This window comes from Ictalurus punctatus, chromosome 1 (genome assembly GCF_001660625.3).
Source record: "Ictalurus punctatus breed USDA103 chromosome 1, Coco_2.0, whole genome shotgun sequence".
NCBI classification, from domain to species: domain Eukaryota; kingdom Metazoa; phylum Chordata; class Actinopteri; order Siluriformes; family Ictaluridae; genus Ictalurus; species Ictalurus punctatus.
The window spans coordinates 7,048,640-7,066,126 of record NC_030416.2 but is presented as its reverse complement, the minus strand read 5'-3'; the positions used below and the strand labels follow the sequence as shown (position 1 = coordinate 7,066,126).

The 17,487-nt window shown below is 41.6% G+C and overlaps 1 protein-coding gene across 2 annotated transcripts in view; it reads left to right on the top strand.

The window, feature by feature from the left end:
• The window catches only part of znf1035 (zinc finger protein 1035), a 28,454-nt gene that overhangs the window by 565 nt on the left and 10,402 nt on the right, over window positions 1-17,487 (top strand). The window contains exons 2-3 of one of the 2 annotated variants that reach the window (XM_017467419.3): window positions 808-886; window positions 11,905-12,006. The gene's annotated coding sequence lies outside the window, so the exon portion shown is untranslated. The remainder of the gene's footprint in view (window positions 1-807; window positions 887-11,904; window positions 12,007-17,487) is intronic. The other variant, XM_017467410.3, reaches the window with a different exon arrangement.

The window sequence follows — 17,487 nt, the reverse complement described above, 5'->3', positions numbered from 1 at the left end:
TAACTTTAGTTGCAGTTCTCTTTAGTTAATAAAAGGTTTTGGTTAAGGTCACGTTCGTTTTTGGTTTGCAGGCGCTGCGTTTTTGCCCAAGCCCCATGGTCCATTTTGTCCTGTGACCAATACCATAGCTAACCGAGGAGCTAATTTGTTAGCGCCCAAATATTCATACTCAGGAACTAGCTAGTTGCCTGATATGGTTAATGATGCTGTTTAAGTTTGTAAATAACGAAACTGTTATATCGTTATTGTTGCACATGGAGAGGAAAAACTCGGTATCCTAGTGACTTTGTAGTTACTAGATAATATTTTGAACCAGACCAGTTAGTCAGCTTTGGCTGGCAGTGAACTTTCTTATTGATAGCTAGCTATTTAGCTAGCATGTAAGTATATAGGCTAGTAACTTCCGTTCGAGTTGTTTTGTAGATGTACTCACGGGCTAGTTAGATGTTTTGCCAGAAGCTCATCAACACTTATTTGATCGTTGTCTTTTTTTTTTTAAGCTTCGAATTGGTTCATTTCTCAAACTAACAGGTCATATACATTTAGCATGTAGTTGGTGATAGACGTATCCAAGGTACTGTAAATTCAGTAACATGAAGTGAGTACGTGAATCTGCTCCACAGTCCCCTTAGATGATGCTCTTCTGATGCTTTGTTAATGCCCCCGGCTCGGTCGACCTCGAATATAATGCCATTTGATAAGGTATTGCATCACCTGAGTGTTTAGTTATTACAAAGTAAGAAATATCCAGTCAATCTCCTTTATAACTTGAGCAATATGTGTGTGTTTTTGTTTGTTTGTTTTTAGTGAGAGAACCACAAGACTCCACAAGTATCAAGATGATTCTGCTGAAGTGGATGTTGAAGCTCTAGATGTATACAGCATGGTATGTTATTTAAGTAATTCAATTCTGACTTTTTCCTCATGTATCTGTGTACATTGATTCAAATAATGGTGCCCTGATTCCTATTAACAGTAAAATGATGTTTGAAATGATGCTTGGTTAAGTGATGTAGCCACAGAAAGCCTTACTTGGTTGGCTGAGACTCAGAAGCCTTATCTTCTGTATAGGAGAAACTGAAATGAACTTTGTCACCACCACATTTTGAAAAAATTTTGTTAAGTGTGCCGAACTAACTTATCCACTCTTTTTTTAAAAATCAGCTTGGCTGTATTCATGTTGTTAGTTTCTCAGGGTGGCTTGTTCTGTGTGAATTTAAAGTGCAATGTTTTATATTGCTGCTGTAGCTGTTAATTATTATAATCGCCATTCACACTCCTTGGTTTGTGTTATTTTCTCATGTAACTATGTAAATCCTAGCAACTATATTTGAAGACTCAATGCATGCGTCATTCCATTGGTGCATAAAAAAAAGCTAATGTGCATTCAAATGGTAGTACTTCTTTTATGATACACACTTAAAGTGCACCTCTTATGGTTTTTTAAATATTACCTTAAATATTTTTAAATATTAAATCATGTGGTGTTGGAGCTAAAATGGTAAATGGCGCACTTGTATAGTGCTTTTATCCAAAGCGCATTACACTGTGTCTCATTCACCCATTCACACACCAATGGTAGCAGAGCTGCCATGCAAGGTGTAAACTTGCCATCGGGAGCAGCTTGGTGTTCCGTGTCTTGCCCAAGGACACTTGGGCATGTGGAGTCATGTGGGCCAGGAATTGAACCGCCAACCCTACGATTAGTGGACAACCTGCTCTACCACCTGAGCCACAGCCTCCCCTAGAGCTGTTTGTGAATGTAAAAACATCTGCAAAGTTTCAGAAAAATCAAAGAGCACATTATTGACTCCAAAAAGAAGGACCTGATTCTGAACAGCTGAACTGAGTTGTTAGTAATTCCAGACTTTATGTCCTGTACTAACCTAGGTAGGTTTTTAATTAAAAGCCCCGCCTCTGTTCTTCATTGGCTCTTCACTTACAGCAGTAGACCAATCACAACAGACATCTGACCAATCAGAGCAGAGTATGCTCTCTGAAAAGAGGAGTTTAGAATGAATCACTGAACAAGTCATTTGTGACTGGGAGGGGTTGGGTGGAATGCTGCAATTTAAATTATGAGCACATTAAAATGTTTTTTTGACCTTGTATGTATGTGAATCTATTGTATGCAACCTTTTAAAACAAAATTAGGCACATTTTAAAACTTCAAATTTAGGTGCGCTTTAAATATACACACAAAACAAATAAAATTTAACATACATTTTAAGATATTGCACTACATGTTTTATAAGATTGTATTATTAAAAAACAAAATTATGCTTTTAGTGATGAATAATCCCCGACAGATTATAAAGCCAGAATGACATTCTCAGTTTGTCCAATTTAACTAGTAATTCTGGCATTGAACAGCCTCCAAGTAGTAAAACATTCCTTCAGAATATTAATTTCACATAACTGCCAACCTGCACAAAGTCCAACAAATTCCAACCCTTTTTTTTTCCAGCAAAAGGGATATTTGTTCTATTTTTGTAATTATTCTAGTTATTATCATATTAAGCTCTCGAAAATCCATTTTGATTTAACAGATGACTGTTACAGGCTGGGGATGGGATTAAAAAAAACTTTGTAGACACACAACAGCTTACTTTGACTTCCTTTTTAAATCAAATCTTGAGTCATTAGTGGATTGGAAAAATGTGTTTTTCTAGCCAATTTCTTTTTTATGATGTGCTCAACAGAAAACAGGAGGTAGTGCTCTTGTCCTTTTCTTACTATACCCAGCCATAACATTGAAACTACTGACGGGTGACGTGAGCAACGTTGATCATGTCATAACAATCGCAGCTGTCAAGGGGTGGAATATGTTAGGCAGCAAGTGAGCAGTCAGTTCTCGAAGTTGATGTGTTGGGAGCAGGAAAATTAGGCAAGCGTAAGTATCTGAGAGATTAGCCCTTCAGGTCCATTCCTGCAGAAGAGCTACTGTAGTACAACTTGCTGAAAAAGTTCATGCTGTCTATGATAGAAAGGAGTCAGAACACAGTGCATTGTAACTTGCTGTGTAGTCAAGAGCAAGTTGACTGGTCAGAGTGCCTATGCTGACCCCTGTCCACTGCCAAAAGGGCCTACAATTGGCATGTGAGCATCAGAACTGGACCATAGAGCAATAGAACAAGGTGGTCTGGTCTGATGAATCATGTTTTCTTCTACATCATGTGGATGTCCTGGTCAGTGTGCGTCACTTTCCTGGGGAAGAGAGGCATGATGAGAAGACAAGCTGGCGGTGGCAGTGTTCTACCTCGGCAATGTTCTGCTGGGGAAGTTTGGGTCTTTGCATTCATGTGGATGTTATTTTGACTCGTACCACCTACCTAAACATTGTTGCAGACCAAGTACACCACGTCATGGCACCAATATTCCCTAATGGCAGTGGCCTCTTTCAGAAGGATAATGCACCCAGCCAAACTGCAAAAATTGTTCAGGAATTATTTCTGAAACATAACTGAGTTCAGGGGGCCTCCACATTCCCCATATCTCAAGCCGATGTAGCATTTGTGGGATGTGCTGGACAAACAAGCCCAATCCATGGAGGCCCCATCTTGCAGCTTACAGGACTTAAAAGATCTGATGCCAACGTCTTGGTGCCAGAAACCACAGAACACCTTCAGAAGTCTTGTGGTGTCCATGCCCCGCACAATGTTAGGCAGGTGATTTTTAATGTTATGGCGTGTCAGTCTGGTTAATTTTGCTAACTAGTTTTTGATTGTGTATTTTTAACTATATTTCACTCTCATTTGGTATGTAAATATCTAAATGCATTTACATTTTCATGCATACCTTTTTCTTTTGGAATTGTTCAACTAGCTTTATTGCATCAATTGTGTAGTTCACACTAAACAACTTTCAATATCGGCCGATCGCTGTGTAGTTCACACTACACGACTTGCTGTTTTGTAATCGGGAGTCATGAAGTCATTGTGGTATTCACACTACGTGATTGTTTGGTGACGGGGGGGGTCACACACTACATGATCTGACCACGACTGTGTCGCCCAATGACTCTATCTGGTGTCCAAACTACGTTTTGTCACGAAAACTCGGGCGAGAAGTGACACGGATACATGACGTGCAAAACAGTCGTTTATTCGAAGATGGACATAGGACAGAATTTGTGATTTGTGCTGAAGAAACCCAAAAAAGAAAGTAGGTGAAAGAATGGATTAGCACATGTGGGCAGCAGTGGTTGTGTTAAAAAGTTGTACAGCTTTGCCCTTTCATGCTTCTGCCATAACTTTCGTGGGTTTCCCTTTTTCACGGTAACCTCACCGCATGCCTTGCTCGCTCATTGGCTGTAGCTCGTTGCTGCAATCACTGCCAGTGACACTTTTCACACCACAGGATGTGGAGTCGCTCAACAGCTCCATATATTTAGTATGCCAAATATCTGCGTGGCGTCACTGATGCGTCTTTGAGTAGTTCACACACAACGATTGACTGCCAATTGGTGAGTGCCGATTGAGTGCTTAGTTGCTTCCGATCAAAGGGTTTTTGTCGGCGAGCTCAGTAACTTGCAAATCAGGCTTAAAGTCGTATAGTGTGAACTAGGCTTTACTTGAACTTACCGTTGCAATGTCATAACCAAAGCATTTTTCAGCTCTTCACCAGCATTTTTTGCTTGTTGATGTATTAAGATATATGGGGGTATTATATACAGTATCTCACAAAAGTGAGTACACCCCTCCCATTGTTGTAAATATTTGATTATATCTTTTCATGTGACAACACTGAAGAAATGACACTTTGCTACAATGTAAAGTAGTGAGTGTACAGTTTGTATAACTATAAATTTGCTGTCCGCTCAAAATAACTCAACACACAGCCATTAATGTCTAAACTGCTGGCAACAAAAGTGAGTACACCCCTAAGTGAAAATGTCCAAATTGGGCCCAACGTGTCAATATTTTGTGTGCCACCATTATTTAACAGCACTGCCTTAACCCTCTTGGGCAAGGAGTTCACCAGAGCTTCACAGGTTGCCATTGGAGTCCTCTTCCACTCCTCCATGATGACATCACGGAGCTGGTGGATGTTAGAGACCTTGTGCTCCTCCACCTTCTGTTTAAGGATGCCCCACAGATGCTCAATAGGATTTAGTCCATCACCTTCACCCTTAGCTTCTTTAGCAAGGCAGTGGTCGTCTTGAAGGTGTGTTTGGGGTCGTTATCATGCTGGAATACTGCCCTGCGGCCCAGTCTCCAAAGGGCGGGATCATGCTCTGCTTCAGTATGTCACAGTACATGTTGGCATTCATGGTTCCCTCAATGAATTGTAGCTCCCCAGTGCTGGCAGCATTCATGCATCCCCAGACCATGACACTCCCACCACCATGCTTGACTGTAACCAAGACACACTTGTCTTTGTACTTCTCACCTTTTCGCCGCCACACACGCTTGACACCATCTGAACCAAATAAGTTTATCTTGGTCTCATCAGACCACAGGACATGGTTCCAGTAATCCATGTCCTTAGTCTGCTTGTCTTCAGCAAACTGTTTGCGGGCTTTCTTGTGCATCATCTTTAGAAGAGGCTTCCTTCTGGGACGACAGCCATGCAGACCAATTTGATGTAGTGTGTGGCGTATGGTCTGAGCACTGACAGGCTGAACCCCCCACCCCTTCAACCTCTGCAGCAATGCTGGCAGCACTCATACGTCTATTTCCCAAAGACAACCTCTGGATATGATGCTGAGCATGTGCACTCAACTTCTTTAGTCGACCATGGCGAGGCCTGTTCTGAGTGGAACCTGTCCTGTTAAACTGCTGTATGGTCTTGGCCACGGTGCTGCAGCTCAGTGTTAGGGCCTTGACAATCTTCTTATAGCTTAGGCCAGTGGTTCCCAATATTTTCCAGGACAAGGCCCCCCAAATGGCATTAACATCTGACCTTGATTAACAAGGCCCCCCTTTTGCAAGATGTTTTTAAAACACATTAAAAATACAGACTTCTGAATATATCCCCCTTTTTTTTTATTAGTAATTACATCTTGCATCTTTACATTACATTAGGAATTGATTGCGTGTGTGTGTGTGTGTGTGTGTGTGGTTGTCTGAGAGTGCGAGAAAATAATGTATTTATTTATTTTTCACACCAAATTGTTGAGGCCCCCCTGGTGGCCCCCACTTTTGAACACCACTGGCCTAGGCCATCTTTATGTAGAGCAACAATTCTTTTTTTCAGATCCTCAGAGAGTTCATTGCCATGAGGTGCCATGTTGAACTTCCAGTGACCAGTATGAGGGAGTGTGAGTGCTGACACCAAATTTAACACACCTGCTCCCCATTCACATCTGAGACCTTGTAACACTAACAAGTCACATGACACCGGGGAGGGAAATGGCTAATTGGGCCCAATTTGGACATTTTCACTTAGGGGTGTACTCACTTTTGTTTAGACATTAATGGCTGTACACTGTTACACAAGTTGTACACTCACTACACTGTAGCAAAGCATCATTTCTTCAGTGTTGTCACATGAAAAGATATAATCAAATATTTACAAAAATGTGAGGGGTGTACTCACTTTTGTGAGATACTGTATGTAAGGAAGCTTTATATTTACATTCTGATGGTGTCTCTTTGGTGGTTATGATCTGTGAAGTGACCAGCATAGTCAGCCCTTTACATCAGTGGAGGATTGGAATGAAAGTGTTCTCAGTGTGGCACAGTTCATAACAAGTCACATGACACCGGGGAGGGAAAATGGTTAATTGGGCCCATTTTGAACATTTTCACTTAGGGGTGTACTCACTTTTGTTGCCAGTGGTTTAGACATTAATGGCTGTGTGTGGAGTTATTTTGAGGGGACAGAAAATTTACATTTTTACAATGTAAGGGCACCGAGTGTACAGCTTGTATAAGAAAGTGTTACTTCTTCAGTGTTATCACATGAAAAGATATAATAAAATATTTACAAAAATGTGAGGGGTGTACTCACTTTTGTGAGATACTGTATATTTTTTTTAAAAAATACATTCTAGTTTTATGTGGTAAGGTGCTGGTCTGAAATGGTCAACCTCATAAATGAAAAATTGCCACTATAGATTTCACTAGATTTTCCATGCCACACATTTTAAGGATGAGGTGTAAATACTGTGTAGTGTATGCCCAGCTGTAAAATTAACATTTGAAAATTACCATTTATATGATTGATGCAGGGGAAGTCTAAAGTGTATCTTTTTTTTTTCCCTTCTGGGTGATGGTTTGCCCATTGGATGTTCAAGAAGTCGGTCACACCATTGCAGCAGCTAGTGATGCACTGATATGAATATTGCTGGCTGATATTGATAATTTGGTGGTACGATATCAGTCACTTACCACCTCATTCACTCACTGACCATTAGTGCCTTTTCTAGGGCAGGATGCAAGGCTTCAAATCTTGTGGTGATTACAGTTGCAGTTTTGCTATATACCTTCTTGCATTATTGTAATTTTGTAGAAGTTGTTGAGTATCATTGTATAAGCTCTTTGGAGAGTTCCCTCAACATCTCTAATAACTGCCATCTCAAAAAGGAGTGTACACAATTAACATATGGTTTTATTGTAGAATAATCTGTCACTTTAAATTGAATCAACTTAAGACAATTGTATATCAAACAGTTTTATCAAAGTTGCATATGGTGTAATCTGAGCTAGACATAGGGACAACCTGGCATCGGACATGGCTCGCCTGAAATCGTGATTCTAGAACCAAAGCCATGCATACAGCCATGCAGCTTATGCTCTTCTGAGCCCTCCTTATTGCCCAAGGTCTATAACATTGTTCCCATTCCTTGTCTGAGGAGTCTAAGATTGTTATGCCTGTGGCCATGTCTGGGAGATTTTTTCCAAGGTATGAACCGATAGATGAACCCCAGTGTTGGATTGATCTTGCTACTAAAATAGCTGTGATGGCCACCTGCAAAATGGCGGCAGCAGCAGACAAATAGAATTGGATAATGATGAGCACAACACTGAATGTGTCACCAGGTAATGCTTACAGGTAATACAACCCTTTTAGTCCAAAACAGTGCTTAAAGCTTTCTATGACCAGCCCTCTGTGTTGCAAGCTTCAGCTAACAAGCAAATTGGCATGATGCATGCGCTTTGGGCTCTAGAATGTGCCCCATTGACTCTAAACTGCACTCCCTACCACTAAAGGGTCCTGCAGAGCCTGGTCATGAAAGGCAGGGGTTGCCAGTGAAACACTTGACAGCTGGAAACATTCAGTGGATACTGATGACCAAGATGTCACAGGGGTCCAGACTCCAGTTCTGTCATTGGGCTTCCAGGGCTCAAGGCCTTGTCAACCTTGGATACCAACAAAATCGATGCTCTGATCCAAGGAAGAATATATGTACCTTCTCTTAGACGGATGTGATTGAAAAGGTTAATCCTATGGTTCTTAATTAAAAGATTTATAAAACAAAGTTGTGCCATTCAGTTAAAGATTTGAAGGTCCCGAATTGGTTCCTAAAAGCCCTACATTTCCACGTACTAAAGCCACCAGATTTAATCCATGCAGCTACATGATTGGTTTATAATTTGAGTCAGTGGATCTGCCTTTCATATTTCATTGCCTGTTCCACATTCTCATTGACCCACAACACAGATTCTTTTGGTGTTTGCCCTCCAAGGACGGGCGGTCCAATTTTTAAGTTGTGCCTTACGGCTTCTCTAGTGCTACAGATGTACTCCGGATGTATTCATACAGTCTTGTCACCTCTGAAGGCCACAGACATCAGGATTCTTCTGCAGTTGGAAGGCTGGCTCCTTTGCACCCCACCTGGGAATTGGCTGTGTGACTACTACACTCAAAGAGCTCACGTGCCAAAATAGGCCACACAATACATTGGCCTGATTGTAGCTTCACTGAGAATGCTAGCCACCTGGTCAACATGTGGTAGATATCACTCTTTCCAGATACAACCCCAATTATGAAAAAGTTGGAACAGTATGGAAAATGCCCCCCAAAAAAACTCATTTGAAAATTAATTTTACCCTGTACTATATTAAACACTTTGTGTTTTATTTTTTAAAAATGGTCTGTACTTGTATAGTGCGTGTTATTTATTCACTTATTTTTATAAAATAACCTTAGTGGGCCTACAAGATGCTTTACACTGTTTCCCATTCACCCAGTCACCAGTGCCAGCAGAGCTGCCATGCAAGGCGCTAGCTTGTCATTAGGAGCAACTTGAGGTTCAGTGTCTTGCCCAAGTACACTTCGTCATGTGGAGACGTGGTTCGGGAATCGAAACACCAACCCTACGATTAGTGGACAACCCACTCTTCCACATGAGACATAGCTGCCACTTTGTGATTTAACAATACTCCAAAAAAGTTGGGACAGTTGACTGTGTAACATCTCTTCTTTTAATAACACTTATTAAGCATTTGGGCTCTGAAGGTACTGGTTGGTTAAGTTTATCAAGCAGGATTTTCCCTCATTCATCCATTATGCATTTGTTCAGCCGCCCAACTGTATAGGTCCCTTTTGTTGCCTTATTTTGGCTATACGTCTGCTGGCAGGCCATGCTAGCACCTGTGCTCTGTTTACACAACCATGCACTTGTAATCTGGGCAGAATGAGATTTGGTCTTGTCCTGGAAAATGCAGGGAAGTCCCTGGAAAAGACAATGCCTGGGTGGCAGCATATATTGCTCCAAAATGTGTACACATCTTTCTGGAGTAATGGTGCCCTCACAGATATGCAAGTTACCCATGCTGTGGGCACTGGCACACCCCCATATCATGACAGAAGCAGGTCCAAAAACCTGACGCTGATAACAGCTTGGATGGTCCTTTTCCTCTTTGGCGCAGAGGTTGTTCGGACCACAAAACAGGATTCCACCGTGCTACTGTCCATCTCCAATGAGACCGAGCCCAGAGAAGTCGGTGGCGCTTCTGGGCAGTGTTGATGTATGGCTTCTGCCTTGCGTAGTAAAGCCTTAACTTACATCTGTAGATGCAGCGGCGGATGGTGTTGACTGACAAAGGTTTACCAAAATATTCCAGAGCCAATGTCAGGATATCCATTACGGACGCATGACAGTTGTTATTACAGTGCAGTCTGAGGGGTCAGAGATCACGCGCATTCTGAAGTGGTTTTTGGCCTTGCCCTTTATGCACAGAGATTTGACTGGATTCCTTGAATCTTTTAATTATGCTGTGCACTGTAGAAGGTGAAATGCATAAATGCTTACCGATTTGTTCTTTGGGGAATGTTGTTCTCAAAGTGTTGTATTGTTCACTGACGAGCCTCGGCCCATCCTTGCTCTTGTAGGTCTAGGCCTTTTTTTTTTTTTTGAAGGCTCCTTATATACTATGATTAGACGATTGCCTCACCTGTTTCACATCACCTTCTTATTTCAACTTGTCACATCGCTATTAGTCCTAAATTGCCCCTGTCCCAACTTTTTTGGAATGTGTTGCATGCATCAATTTCAAAATAAATATTTATCTTCAAAAACTTTGCAGTTGATTGGGTAAAACCTCAAATATCTAGCCTTTTTATGTTTTTTGTTTAAATACAAGTCAACGTACATTTTACAAATCACTTTGTTTTTATTAGCTTTTTCCATACTGTCCCAACTCTTTTGGGATTGGGGTTGTATATTCAGAGACTGAGATACATACTAGTCTCAATAAGAGGGGCTCTAGCTCACTGGCAATACAAGGCTTTTCTCACAAAGTTCACTTGGTAGTGGTTCCCCATAGGGGGAGGCCTCCATGGATGCCTCCCTCACTCTCTGGAGAACAACCTGGTGAGATGGAGCATGTGTACGGGCAACTGGATGTGCCCGATGGTAGTATTTGTATTAGACTGCGTCTCTTCAGTCCTCAGTTCAACTATTCATCTGCCACAAACAAAAGTCTTTGGGGTTCCCCTGTCTAAATAAAGACTGCATTACCATTGTTTACAGCTTTTCTGAACTGTATGTGAATGTACTGAACATGTAGGCCAATGTATTGTGTGTCCTAAGTTTGTGAGTAAGCTCTTCTGAGTATAGCAGTCCCACAGGGGGGAGGGGGGTGTTTTTGTTTACTTTTACATTTGTATATCAACAGACAGGTTGATCAGTACTAAAAAGCTTAGGGCAGGATGTACTGTACACTGGTATTTAATGTTTTCTTTCTATATTTGTCGTATTTTTTATTCTTTCTCGTACTGATTTAGGGCTGTGCGATATTGCAAAAGTTTTTTTCCCCCCTCTCAACTTGAATTATGTCTTCAGGGGTTTTTTTGTTCTTACATAATGCAGTTGGTGGGGGGTTATTTATTACATTTCTTTATTAGAATGGGTATCTGTAGCATGTAGTGCAAACAATGGTTCTTTTATGTAAAGGGTATTTAAAGAAAGGATCTTTTTAAATTCATTGTTTGCACTATTTGCTATAGATGGCGCTGTTACTATTTTTACTATTTCTCTCGACCGAGAAAACAACCGGTTAGTGGAAATCCTAAACTCTAGTATCCATCATTTGGTTTCAGCACAAATAAATTGGCCTTGATGTTCCAATAGTTTTGGAGGTGCCTGGGCTGTAGGTCAAAATGCGTTTTGTTTGGGGGGTGGTCAATATTTTATTGTTTGAAGTATTTAAGGGCATTTCTGGTATCCAAATTACTAACAAGGACTAGACTTGGTGCTGAATTTTTAAAATCCCACTGCTTTTGTTTGTACTTGTCTATGATGTTTTCTAACAAATTTGTTGCTTCTAATTTCCAAAATAAAAACATAGTAGTCTAAATTAAATCTCTGTGACAGTTACAAAGTTTGATTGAATGAAAGCAGTAAATGCAGTGTGCTTTTTAATGAACATGGTAGATCTTTGTCCCACAAGCTTCATAACACTCACTCATCCCTGCATGGAAGGAAAAAACCTGTAAATTTTTCTTGGCCCACAGGATCCCAGTCCTGATGCCCCCCTGTAGTATCAACCAGATGTCCACTTCTGCACTTGTACCCATAATACAAATCCCTGATCCAAACATTACTGAAAATTGCAGGTAAACAGCAGTTTAAACAATGCATGCTTCCATTTATGCTGTTAACACTGAGCTGTCCTGTCCAATGACACAGTCTAGGGTTTTTTTTTGTTTTTGTTTCTTTCTTTGCCAACAAATCAATCTTGGCAGCTATGTAGTGCCCAAGTATCAACAGCACAGATTTCTTGGAGTGGTACACTGTAGTGTTACTGTAGAGGCTTGATGTCTAATGCAAATCAAAATCTAAATTGCTGACCATTACAAGACTTGCTTGTGATCAGTTGTTCTGTGTTTTAGGGGTGCACACTACGATTTCTCACAAATGATTCATTCACGTTACATGGTCTTTCACCTGCAGAGATCCCTGCTGCATGGTGGTGCATGAGAGCAGATGAACTTGATTTCAGCTCAGGCTCTCACAGGCTCTTTCTCATTGCTATTCTTGCAACTGTTTGCAGGGGGATTCACACTACTGTACTGGTATTGAAGTAACATTTTGGTAGTGACAACCCTAGTAGTGATTTTAATCTGACATCTAATGTGACATGTGCCAAAATAATTTGCATAATCCTTCCACACTCTCATGCACCCACCTGCCACAGTCCTCCCACTTGCTGAACCTACCCCAATCTCCCTCTAACCACTGGACTGTATCTGGTGCCCGCCTATATAATGACTCTAAAGGGAAAAGCCCCATCGAATCCTGGGGAACCTCCCCCACTGCAAATAATAGAGCTTCTATGAATTTTTCGTCATTTCAGCTGTGAATGCTAATAAAATGATGCAATATCCTTGTGTTGGCCAGTCTAATGGCCAACCAGATGCTTGCCAGTTGTCTGGAAGAGGATCTCTAGAAGAGGGGGAGGGTGCAACGGTGCATTTGGGATGGCCTGCGGATTCACCCATTGACATTCACAGCAAGATGCACACCACCAAGTGAACATGAGTGCAAATGCTTGGCTACTAAAGGTGAGCCATTAGCCACGCTGGTTTTTTTTTTTCCACCCCCTGGTAACCTGCCATTGGGCTGTGTGGAAGAGCAGTTCATTGCAGCTTTTCTGTACCAACATCTGGGTCATGGATTCTCTGGTTTGAATGTGTATTCACTTGGTCTAATTAGGGAAAGGTTAGGTTGGACTTCTTCCTATCGATCACTGTTGCTTGATTGAGTGGGAAATCTGTTATGGTCTTGAGGTGAGGTGCCAGAGTGGTTCTCTCAGAAGGCCCCACACAAACACCCCATGTTTGCCCCACCACCATTCTGCCAAGGTCCTGGTCGAATGACGTACTGGAAGTTCAAGGCAGTGCAGATCTCAAACCATCCTGATAGCTGGGACCCACCCAGTTTTACGTATGCAGCAAGCTCCTGAAACCCAGGCTAATTCCCAAGATTTCTGGGTGGGAAAGGTGGAGACTAACCGCCATCTTTTTGTCTGTTATACATAACCGATTGTGTGTCTCACAATTAAGTGTGTATATTCCCATGAATACACCTCTCCTTCAGCTTTCCAAAGCCTAGACTTCAATCAGGCTTTGATGGATCAAGGTCTGCCTGAACACTGCCCAAATCCACAAAGGCCTGATGTATACCCCCTTGAGTACTAAAAGGCACTCTGCACATCTGCTCTGGATTTGGGGAAGAGCTGTTCGACTGCAGAAATCTGGAGCATCTGACTTGCTTCAATCCTCAGACACTGCCTGTAAAGCCCCTGTTCTCTGCAGCCCCAGCAGACCTGCCTGGGCCCCACTCCAGCTCTCTGGTACCCTGGGCAGAAGGAGAAAAAGAAAAGATAAGGTTGTAGCAATACTGCAATAGGCCCACATGCCAGGATCTGAGACAGTCGCTGTCATTGTGCAAGTTTGCTCTCCCTACGATGATGGAAAGGCATGTCCAGGAGGCAGGGTCTGCCAAGCTCTGTTGAGCTGCAGGCAGTGGTAGTCTTTTCTTCCATGGTGTAGGGGTAATAGGAGTCCTCAAGGTGGGAGGAGGGCCTGTAATGTCCCTGAATCAGCGCCTGTAAACTAAACATGGTCCTCATTGAGTTGGACAGCTTCAGTCAGTGAGCCTACTTCCAATATTCTAGCTGGCAGCTGATGGACAAACTGCACCAATGTACTCACTCAGTGACCATCTCTGGTCAGGCGTAGTTCAGTCACAGCCAGTGTTTGCAGGAATCGTGTGCGTATGTTAACGGACTGTCCTTCCCCTCTGACGATGTGGATCGGAAGCACTGATTTTCCTGCAGCGATAGTCCAACTTGCTCAAGCACTGCCTCCCTCACAGCGGTGTAGTCTAGCTGGGACTCAGGTGGCAGACTATGGGCAGCCAGCTGGGCTTCTCCTGTGAGGAGAGCTTGAATGCCCACCCCCACTTTCGTCTTGGCCATCCTGGAGTGTCATCCTTGCCAGAGAGAAGTATCAGAAGGGGGTGCTTGTCATCTTGGCTTACAGCTCGCAACTGTTGTAATCCACGCTACTCTAAGCTTGCACCACCATGATGATTATTGGATTTTTTCCCTCCTTTTTCCTGCACAAATCAATGAAATGCTTCAAAGTTTCAGGGAAGTATATTTATTAGAATTTTTTTTTTTTTTTTTTTTTTTTTTTTTTTTTTTTTAAATTTAACTACTAGGTGAATTGTGGCAGCCTTACTCATGGTTGGGCTGATAAGGTGAACACCCTTTTACTAAGGGTATACATAGCCGGTCTACTAGGGGCTGTTGCATTCAGAAGTGTTTCTTAAATCAAAGTGCTTGCTTGGTGTTTCTGTCTGTTGGACCAGATCCATGAGTGATCTGTTTAAAGGTGTGTAAACCAAGTTCTTGACATTCATCTCTGGGCCATAAGTAGGACTCCTAGTTGATGAATCGGACCTCAGCATTAGGAGGCTGGAAAAATATAGAACAGGTTGTGGGGCCGGTTAAGGACCAGATCATCTTTTCCCAGTAGGCTGTCTGGCTCTGCCGGGGAGAACCACAACCAGATTGACTTGGTGCAAGCAGAGAGGTCCACCTGTGCCTGGCCAATCCTTTCCCAGTGTTGGGCTACCACCTCTGCTGTGCAGATCCCACTCCCCTGGATGTGTATGCAGCCTTGACCGTGCATTAGTAGCAACATTGTAGAGCCCCAGCAGACAAACTGCTCTGTCAAGCAAAGAGAGCCACTCAACCTTGTGCTGCCCTGATGGTTGTTATAAATGACTCAAAATGCTCTCTGAATGGTTCAGAACATTAGCAGTATTTGAATACTGGCAAGAAGAACTTCAAACTCCGATTTAAAATTAAGCTGATTGCTGCTTTGAGGCACTTTGACCTTACACTTGGGACCGCATACCCCCAGTACCCTTGTGGCACCCAACAGCTCCCTAGCCTGAAAGAGAAGCATTTGTCGTTGTTGTATCTATCTTTTGAGTTCACTATGAGCCTTATGGACACAATTGAGATTAAAGGGTGAGTGTGTTCCAAAGGACCTGTTCCTTGTTAGAAGTACACAGGAGCCAGTTGACCTGATACAGCAGTCTCTGGGTGCCATTGGTCATCATATGACTTTGAAATGCCTCACCATGACATCCTGCCATCTTTTGAGCAGGACAGTAAATTATAATAGGATCCATTCTTTGGCAGCAGGCTGAAGAGGGATCCAGACCCTCGAGGCAGGTTCCTTTCTCCCAATTCACATACTTTTTAACAGTGCTAACCACACCTACTGTAGAGTTGAAACCAGCACACACTGTTGGTGTGGTTAATTGGCCCATATGCAAAAATATTGACATTTATCTGATGAGGTATGGGAAGGATGACTGGCCACTGGACTTTAAGTACGAGCAAGGCTATGTTGAGGAATGCAAGCCTGAAGAGTTAAGACTGTCTAGATCAATTCAGGTGAACCATATCTGGTGTCCAATTTTTCATTTCTCTGCGGAGCATAATTTGCACTGATTTCTGTACAGAAAATATTGATTTTAATCTGGGGACATTGGGTCAGATTCAGCTTTGAGCCAGGATCCAAATCTTCCAGGCAGGCATGATTTGGTCACTCCCAAATTTAAAGCACATAGCTGATGCCCATTGTCATGTTTCAAGAGATTTGGACAATGTCTTCATGAGCACAATCCCTGTAAAATGATTAGCAGTGGTTGACGTGGTACAATTTGGACTTTTTACATTTTGGATTCTGGCAGTCCATCCAAAGTGTAGAAAGTGTTAACAATGGAAAGTAGAAAAAACACAAGGCGAGTACCAGTTTACCTCCCCAGACACCTAAATGACACTTCTAGGTCTGGAAAGTGAAAAGCTCAACACTGTCTTGATGCATGCAGGAGAGAAGATAAAAGAATGTTTGAATGACCCTGGTATTGTGGCAAATAGTGCATCGTGCCACAAACTCACTGCATATTGTCATAAATGGCAAATAATCATGCAATGTATTACCTTGAAAATACCTTGTATGTATTGGTGCCATCATTAAATATTCCCTAATACTAGAGATGCACCGACGTATTGGCCAGTAATTGGTATCTGCAGATAAAGGCTATTTTTCACGCTATGGTCCATCGGCCGATAGTTTAAAAACATCCGATGATCAGGGCCGATTATATCCTGTCAATCAAAAGAGGGTGGGAAGACACATTGATTTCATGCGGTGTGTAAAGATGAAGTGTCTTGTGTGGAATGACTACAAAACACTGCTAAAATTTTACACAGGACGCTGTAGCAGTGAAGCGAGAAGCAGTGAGTTTTGGCGGCAAATTGTTTTTTTTTGTTGTTTTTTTTTGCTGAGCTTCTCGTGCTGAATTAAAACACCTGTACACTGTTTAAAGATTTAAATAAAGATGAGTTGACAAAGGATATATTGCATAGAAAATTATATTTGGAGAGTAGTATATATTAATGTTAAAATATTTTAAAATTTGTTTATTTTAAAATATGTTACCAGTTTGTTCAATGATGAAGTACAAATGCTTTTGTTTGTGGTGAGTGAATATGAGCCTAACAGGAGGGTTTTTTTTTTTTTTTTTTTTTAAGAATTCAATTAATTCTGTTAATATGAATTAATAATATTCAGTAAGTTAAGAAATCTTACTTTAATCTTCAGAATTTAGTTCTTGTTAGAGTACTGTGTTTTCTGTTTAGACCAGTTACTCTGAAACAACTTGCTGAAACGGAGAGTATTTTTTTTTCCAGAATTGTGGAATTTAATTATTATTAATTTAAAATAAGCTTTAAAAGGCAGAACTATTGGTATCGTCCGATATGACTTTTAATTATTTAAAAGTTACTAACACATCACTTCTGTTATAATGAACTACAGAATTTACACAGATACAGCATATAATGACAATAAACTTCAATTTAACTAAACCTTTTAAGCAACTCGCGGCAGCATCACTGTCGTGCTTCCGTGCTACACAAACTCCGCTTTATAAAGTTTGATCTTCTCCATGGTGTTTGATATAAAATGCACCCCTGCCTTAGAGGACTTGGAGGTCGCACACTTTCTTCC